Source organism: Helianthus annuus, chromosome 15, assembly GCF_002127325.2.
Source record: "Helianthus annuus cultivar XRQ/B chromosome 15, HanXRQr2.0-SUNRISE, whole genome shotgun sequence".
Taxonomy (NCBI): Eukaryota; Viridiplantae; Streptophyta; class Magnoliopsida; order Asterales; family Asteraceae; genus Helianthus; species Helianthus annuus.
The window spans coordinates 41,309,439-41,317,179 of NC_035447.2; positions in this window are offsets into that span (position 1 = coordinate 41,309,439).

A 7,741-nucleotide genomic window follows, 5' to 3' on the forward strand; every position below is an offset into this window, starting at 1 on the left:
TACAAGCACAATGTTTACAAACCTAACTTGTAAACTCTCAAAGTGTGTGTGTGAGTTCCGGACAGAAAGCTCTCAAGAAGTCTCTCTCTCTTTCGGTGTGTGCACCTATGTGAACTCTCAGAACTGTCTAACACAACACACTGCATGGGTATTTATACCCAGCTCATGATGTGCAGTCCGAAGGATCCGATAGATGGTCCGAAGGATCATCTATCGAAGACAAGTCACTCGAAAGATCAGCAGGGACCTCGAAAGATCACCTTTCGAGGCCTAATCATTCGAAGCATATCTTTCGATGAGATCGAAGGATCCACATCATCCTTCGATCTCTTATCCTTCGAGACAGTACATCTTTCAACTTTTACCAACTGTTGTCCAAGTCAAACTGGAGGATGGTTGACTTGGTCAACTTACAACACAAGAACAGGACATCGTTTACATCGTGACCGAATACAGACAAAGTACAGACACAAGTGCACCAACAAACTCCCCCTTGGCTGTAGCTTTGTCTTTATCTTCTATAGTTGTAGACTCGTCTCGAACTTCGACGGTCTTGGGTCTTCGAGTTCTCAAAACTCTGATGTCCTTTCAAGTCTTCAAAGTCGGAGGATCTTCAAAGTCTTCACGTCTTGAAAGCAGAGAGTGTATCAACAAACTACCCGTATCATGTAGGAAGTGTGTTGACAAACTCCCCCTTAACATAAGCTCCCCCTTGAGTTATGCTCGTGAAAAGACTTTATCTTTATGAAGTGAGATCCTTGTGGTGTTGATGATGGCCAACGGCAACTCGATCATCTTCATCTCTTGAGTGCCTTCTCGTCGTGTCTTCATTCCAAAGCTTTGTCATCGACCATGTTCTCCTAGCCTTTAGAATCTGCACATGCAAGAAATCTAAACGCGTAATGAGAACAACTGCTTGGAATAGTATAAACAAATGACACACGAATGACCATGTCACAATCAAACACCGTCCGACAGTTTGAAAGTTTAACAAATTTGTCAATTTAGGTCTTTAACTTTCAAAACATGCAAATTTTGACCGTTTATGAAGATTTAGTCAGTTCGGTTTTCAGTCAGGTTTCAGGTAACGAAGACTTGAGCTCCAACATCGTACGATCGAAAATAAAGCAGAAATAAAATCTTTTTGGCTTTTATAAAGTTTATATTAAAACACGCCTAAAATCTTTTTGGAATTTTTGAAATTAAAAGACAACAATTTAAAATCCTTTGAGTGTTATCAAACGACATCACCGCTAATGTCGTGCTGATATGCACCAAACGACGAAACTGTTTAAAAGAAAACAATAAAAGTTAAGCAGTAAATAAATATATACAGACATTCTTTTTGTGAGTTTCAAGGGTAAGAGAATCATATCAGTGTACGGTCATGCCAAAACACTCTTGTGGTTCAGTTAGTTAACATTAAGATAAGCATCCTATAACGATTATCGGTATTGTTGTCCACTTAAGCTCAACTTATCAGATGTAATCATGGCGAGGGGATACGTTAAGGTATGATTTATACTTACCGACCGGTGTTCATCCACATCACGACACATTCCCGTATCAAGGTATGCACGAGTGTTCATCTTACCGGTGAGTATACCGATTATCATCTGTTTGACCGTATAAGATGTGAGATTCTCACTTATTTTGATTTGAAAACAAGTCCTATGTGATATAATCACTTATTGATGAGGAACTTGATTTTCGTATGCATGAGGGCACAGGTGCAAGTCCGTGAACAGGTCAGTACTTCCGTACAGCAGAGAGACGAACTTGACACCCGGATAAATGTGATATTTTTATCACTTATTTGTTTTGGACATGTGATTGTTTATCACTTATTGAGGTCGAATGCAGTATGTAATATGTACACGTATGTATAGTATCATGGAAGATCTAGACTTGCGTCCCCGTTATTTTTCGGTAAAAGATACAACCATGATACCCAGATGATAAGCAGCATAAAGACCGAATATCTCAGAACCTCGGCAATCTATCAAACGAAATTTCGGTACTAAGACCATATGCCAATGAATGGTTCCCACCTGATCTTCAGTCGATTAAGATTTATATCACCCTGCACACTTTAAAATGATTGTGAGCCTACCGATACATCTTATATAGAGCTGCTTATCGTTTTTCATTTAAGGTTTAAAGGGGTTTGGATAGACCACTGATGTACTATCATTTTCTCTTTTGCTCGCCAGGAAACTCATTTTTGTTTTTCTATTGTTTTTGTGTTTTTGAATTTTTCGATGTTTTTGGATTTTCAGATTTTTGGATTTACTCCCCCTAAAATCAATAAACTAAGACAAATTTAAAACACAAAGGTATTTACAAAAATGATTTTCCGATGTTGGTTTACTCTTGTGCTTGACCTTAATGCCGTTTACCAAAATTAAGTTTTATCAGAAAAGATTTAACAAATTTTGGAAAAGTGAGTTGGCATGTCGGTAAGCGGTGCGGACCATGACAACATTGATGAGTTTCATATAGAAACAATCACGTGTGAGGTGATATTCGAGATCAATGTGTCAGGTCAAAGAGTGTTGTTCGAGATAATAATAATTCACAAAGTAGCTTAAATATCGACAAGTATAGGAGAGATTAAGAATTTAAAGGCGTATCCTGCAACTATTCCGTGCATTGCAAGGAATCTAAGCACCCTCCCAACTGGATATCCACCCGGTGTGGACTTCAAGGTCGAATCCTGCAACTATACCGTGCGGCATGTGGGTTGCCGCTGCACACCCTTAGTCACTTTTGAGGATCATGCATATTCAATATTTGTATGGATAAGTACCTATTATGTTAGACTTTTATTATGCAAGCCTTAGTAAGTACATTAGGATTCCTTGTTGGGACTTGTATATAGATAAAGATTAGGATAACTACTTTGTTGTGATCTTGTGATGTTTTTTTAACTCAATCTTCTGCAGTCTGAATAGTTTTAAGACCTGGAAAAGAAAATTATGCACCTAGCTAGTCCAAGTTTTATGGGCACTGTTTTTATTATAACTTTAAAGTTTGTCTTAATGTTATAAAAATATGTTAAATTTTTGTGAACACGGAACCAAAGTGGGTGGGGTTGGGTCCAATTGGCAAAACCATTGGAGTTAAAGTGTTGTTTCCTTTGAGATTAAGGGTTCGAGCCTCGTCGAATGCGGATTTAGTGTAATTTAAGCCGTTCAAAAAAAAAGTAATTATGCTTCTTTGTTAATGTGTGTGAAATTTTGCATTTAAACATAGTGGAGTGGAAGAAAATGAAAAAAGTTCTGTTGGGATGTGAAGGGTCGATGGTCATCTAGATATCCAGATTTTGGTGTGGTATTCCCCAAATTTTCGCCCGTTAAAGATTTGTTAGGAATTACATAAAGTTCTGAGAGTTAATCACAAGTATAAGGAGTTAATCCGTGGCATTATTATTGTGGGGTGTTGGTGCATTTAGAGAGCAAGGATGGATAAACGATTTTCCAATAAGTCAAGGTGGAGAAGATCATTAAAGAGGTTAAAGCCCTTATTATTATTTTTTTTTTTTTTGGGTTCAAGCATAGATCCAAGTTTAAGGTGATTAAATAGGAGTGGTGTAAATTTAATTTCTTGTAATTATGTTGTGTTTGGTTGTTTGGTTGCCTCCCCTGGTTGTTGGTAGGGGGTGTTTGAATGTAGTTTGTCTTTCGAAAAAAAAAATGATAAAGAAAAAAAAATCTAGATTTGCTGTTAAAATAAAAATCTGGCTATCTAGATTGACTTTGAAAACCAAATGAAAAATGTGGCTGTCTAGGGTCTGTGTTAAAATTAGGCTAATAACATTCAGTTTAATATGCTGAATATGATTGTTTTTAGTGTTGGTTTTATTGTTTTAATGTTAGTTTTGTTGTTTTATTTTTTTTGAACATGTACAATCTAATTGGGTCTGAGGATAAATGGAATTGGGCTAGCTTATCGGACAGCTTTGCTGCTTGATTGGATTAAAGATGGGCTTGGACTTGGGCTTGCTGAATATAAGGAGAAGAGGACAGCTGTTATAACAACCTAACCAATTGCCAACTGGGTTTGTTATTAGGGTTATGACCCGGGTACCTTATATAAGGCTCGTACCCGGTTTCAGTTCATTCAGTTCAGATATTTTGTTCACTTGTTTTCTCTCGTTTTTCTCTCTAAAAGTTCATTAGGGTTTCTTGCTTTCTTCATTGATCATCTTGAATCAGTGATTTTATTTGTAAGTTCTAGTGATTTTATCGTGTTGATGATCTTCTGTAGTTGAGAGTTTGCGAGATTTGGTGTTGTAGTGTTTGATCTTGTGCTCTTGATGATTACGAACTTGATATCATTTATTTTCACACTCTGGAGTTACAAATGATAAACGATATGGGGTCGCCACAAGAAATCTCTTATATTGGGGATTTTTAGTGTAAATTACTAATTTACCCTTCACACAAACAGATAAAATCGGTTAATCTAACAGAAGTTAGGCTGGGGATGCAATGTGTAGCACTTCTACAAAACAAGGAAACTCAACAAACAAAATTTCTAAAACACGGACACAACTTGACATCGGGCTTTTTCTTTATGAATACAAATTTCCGTTAACCAAAAAAGACAATTAAACAAATTTTGATTTTTTATGTTCTCACAATAGTTTAGAGTTTCTAACAATTTTAGCGTATGTATGTATATAAATTCTTTATACACAAAATATTAATATTATATATTATGAAATATCAACTTTGCAATGCATAAGGGTCTATGATGCATTGTAAAGTTTTTTTTTTATATTTTTAACTTTTTCACGTTTATGATTTAACTACAACATTTTTTTTACTTTCTACTTTATTTCCTTATACTTTTTATTTAATACAATTTTTTTGTGTTATGTTTTGGTCTAAATTTTACAAGTTAACATGCCACAACATACGTGTATGATTCAACGTTTTTACGTCTATTTTTCCCATTTAATAGCCGCATCACAGTGCATAAGTCCTACCCCCATATATATATATATATATATATATATATATATATATATATATATATATATATATATATATATATATATAAAAGAAGTAAACCTTAGAAATATTATCCTATGCTTAAAAAAAAGACAAATCAACAAATTTTGAATTCTTATATTCTCACAATAGTTTAGAATTTCTAATAAATCTTACCCTATATATATATATATATATATAATACATAAATCTTACCCTATATGTGTGTATATATATATATATATATTATACATATAAATCGGGCCGCATATAATACGTTTTGACTTGACGGTATAAATTCGAGTTTGTCGGGTCTCCTATAATACATTATGATTACACGGTGTAAATTCGATTTACTTTACGTTTTGATCCAATCGCCAAGCATCTATAGGTTACATTGAGTTCAATCAGATATGTCGAAACGCGCATTTTCATACAATTAACGCAACACGTAACTCTTGTATTAATCCGTTCGAAGTTTGCAATGTACCAGCAACGCAAAACGCGTGGTGCTTATTACTAGTATATTACTAAATACTAACTTTGCAATGCATCAATGGTTCATGATGTATTGCAAAGTTTCTTATCACTTTTAGTTTTTTCTATTTTTAACCCCAATATTTTTTTCTTCTTTTATAATTTAACTACAACATTTTTTCACTTTCAACTTTGTTCATCTACACTTTTTATCTATTAGAACTTTTTTTGTTAAGTTTTGGTCTAAATTTTGCAAGTTAACAAGACACAACATAAATGTATGGTTCAACGTTTTTAGGCCTATTTTTCTCGTTTAACAGCCACATCGCAACATGCGGGTCCTATATTGACTTAATTATTGTTTTCTATCTTTTAGGTTTCGCGTGCATGGTTAAACTTTTTTACATCTACTCTTCCTTCGGTTGTATTTTATTCTTTTCATTTATTATACGAACTTTTTTAGTGTTGGTGATTGCTAATGGTGTATGACATTGCTACTATTTGACACGGTTTTACACCCTGTCATAATGCGTGCGCGTAGGTGAGGGAGGGGTTGTGGGCTTAATACCAGTTATATAAAGTTCAACATTTATATTCAAATATAAATTTTAAAACATAAATAACACAAACATGCCCCAAAGTATCCTAGTGGTAAAAAGAATTAGAACGCCTAATAATTTGATAAATTATACTGCCCTTTCTTGTTTCTCTCGGTTCATTTTTTCTTCCTTTCTTTTTAGTTAAAACTACATAAAACATCGCAAAGCTACTTTAGATTCAATTAAAAGAATATGTAGCATTTCAACTTTCAGAAACAACTATATGAAAGGGGATTATTCTTTTAAACATCGAACAATCTAAGTTTCAGAAAATATCAAAAATGGAAAATTCGATAAACTACGAACAAACTCTAAAATGTCGATTTTTACCATGTTTGAACACAAAATATTATTTGTGATAATTATTATAATAAATATTATTTAATAAGTTTGCGCACTCCTGGATGAGCGCTTCACAACGAATTAAGGCATATTTAAAATGGAGCTAATATGAATGAGATTTCGATGTTAAAAGTTATTCGTTTGGAAATTGAAAAGTTGTGAGAAATAGATGCATAATACCACTCAACAACATGAAATTAGATTATTTAATGAATGTGGATCATTGACACCAAATAGCTGAATATACTGTGTTCATTGATCAAACTGATAAAAATAACGACTTCGTATTCCCTTAAAAGGTTTAACAACCTCCTTAAAGCAAATGGGAGCTTGTTTTCCAAATATATTACTTGCATGATTAAAGTGAGTCTCCCAATATATTAATCTTGTCAAATTTTGTGAGATACCCACTGGACATGATAAGTGGATGAAAGGCAAAGATGCTGCATTACACTTCCAGACCCTGTCCACGTTATTGACTTTGCCGATGTCAACTCTCACTTCAAAAAGCTCAATTTTCAAATGGTTTACTTTCAACACTGAAACAATGTGAAAACGCCCAAGAAGTCTAATTAGATTTTTGTCTGCCATATGTCACCATTGTACAACGAAAATAGTTATAGCATCAACCTGGAAACTTGGATGTGAAATGAAAACATCCCCATTCAGAGTAGGTGTTTTTTTTTTAACAGCGAACACTTCACCCCCTAAAATCTACGCCTAAAATTCACCTAATGCTTACTTTGTGGAACTTGAAGTCGCACCCTTTTGATGGGGATAAGCACCTGGTGCCACTAGACCAAAAGGCCATTGGCATTCTCACTAGATGGAGAAAAACTTGATTATGACTGTTCCTATATACTTTTATTCACCACTGGATGGGGTGAGGGGCTATGAAAAAAAGGGTGCTGGCTGTAACTCATGTACTTAGATAAGTTGAGTTATTGATTAGAGCACCAGTGATTAACTAACATAAAAGATCATTATGTTAATTAGTTGGACTATCACATCATATAATTAGCTATCCAAACTTGACTATATTTTGAATTATGCAAAAAATGATACCACTTTTTGATAAAAATAGGAAACACGGAATTTCGGACTGCCTTCACACGTTTGAAAAACGGATAATGACGAATATAGAAGAGTCAGAAACCCAAAGTCGTAATGGTGTTATTCAAAGAAAATTGCACAACTTGCAAGACTTTTATGTTTTTTGGCCTTCAAGTTGGGGAAGACCCTCAGTTTTAGCTCATCTACTCAGCAGATTTCAACATATATATGTGGATACATATTCATGTATCTCATGAGAAATCTTTTCTACTG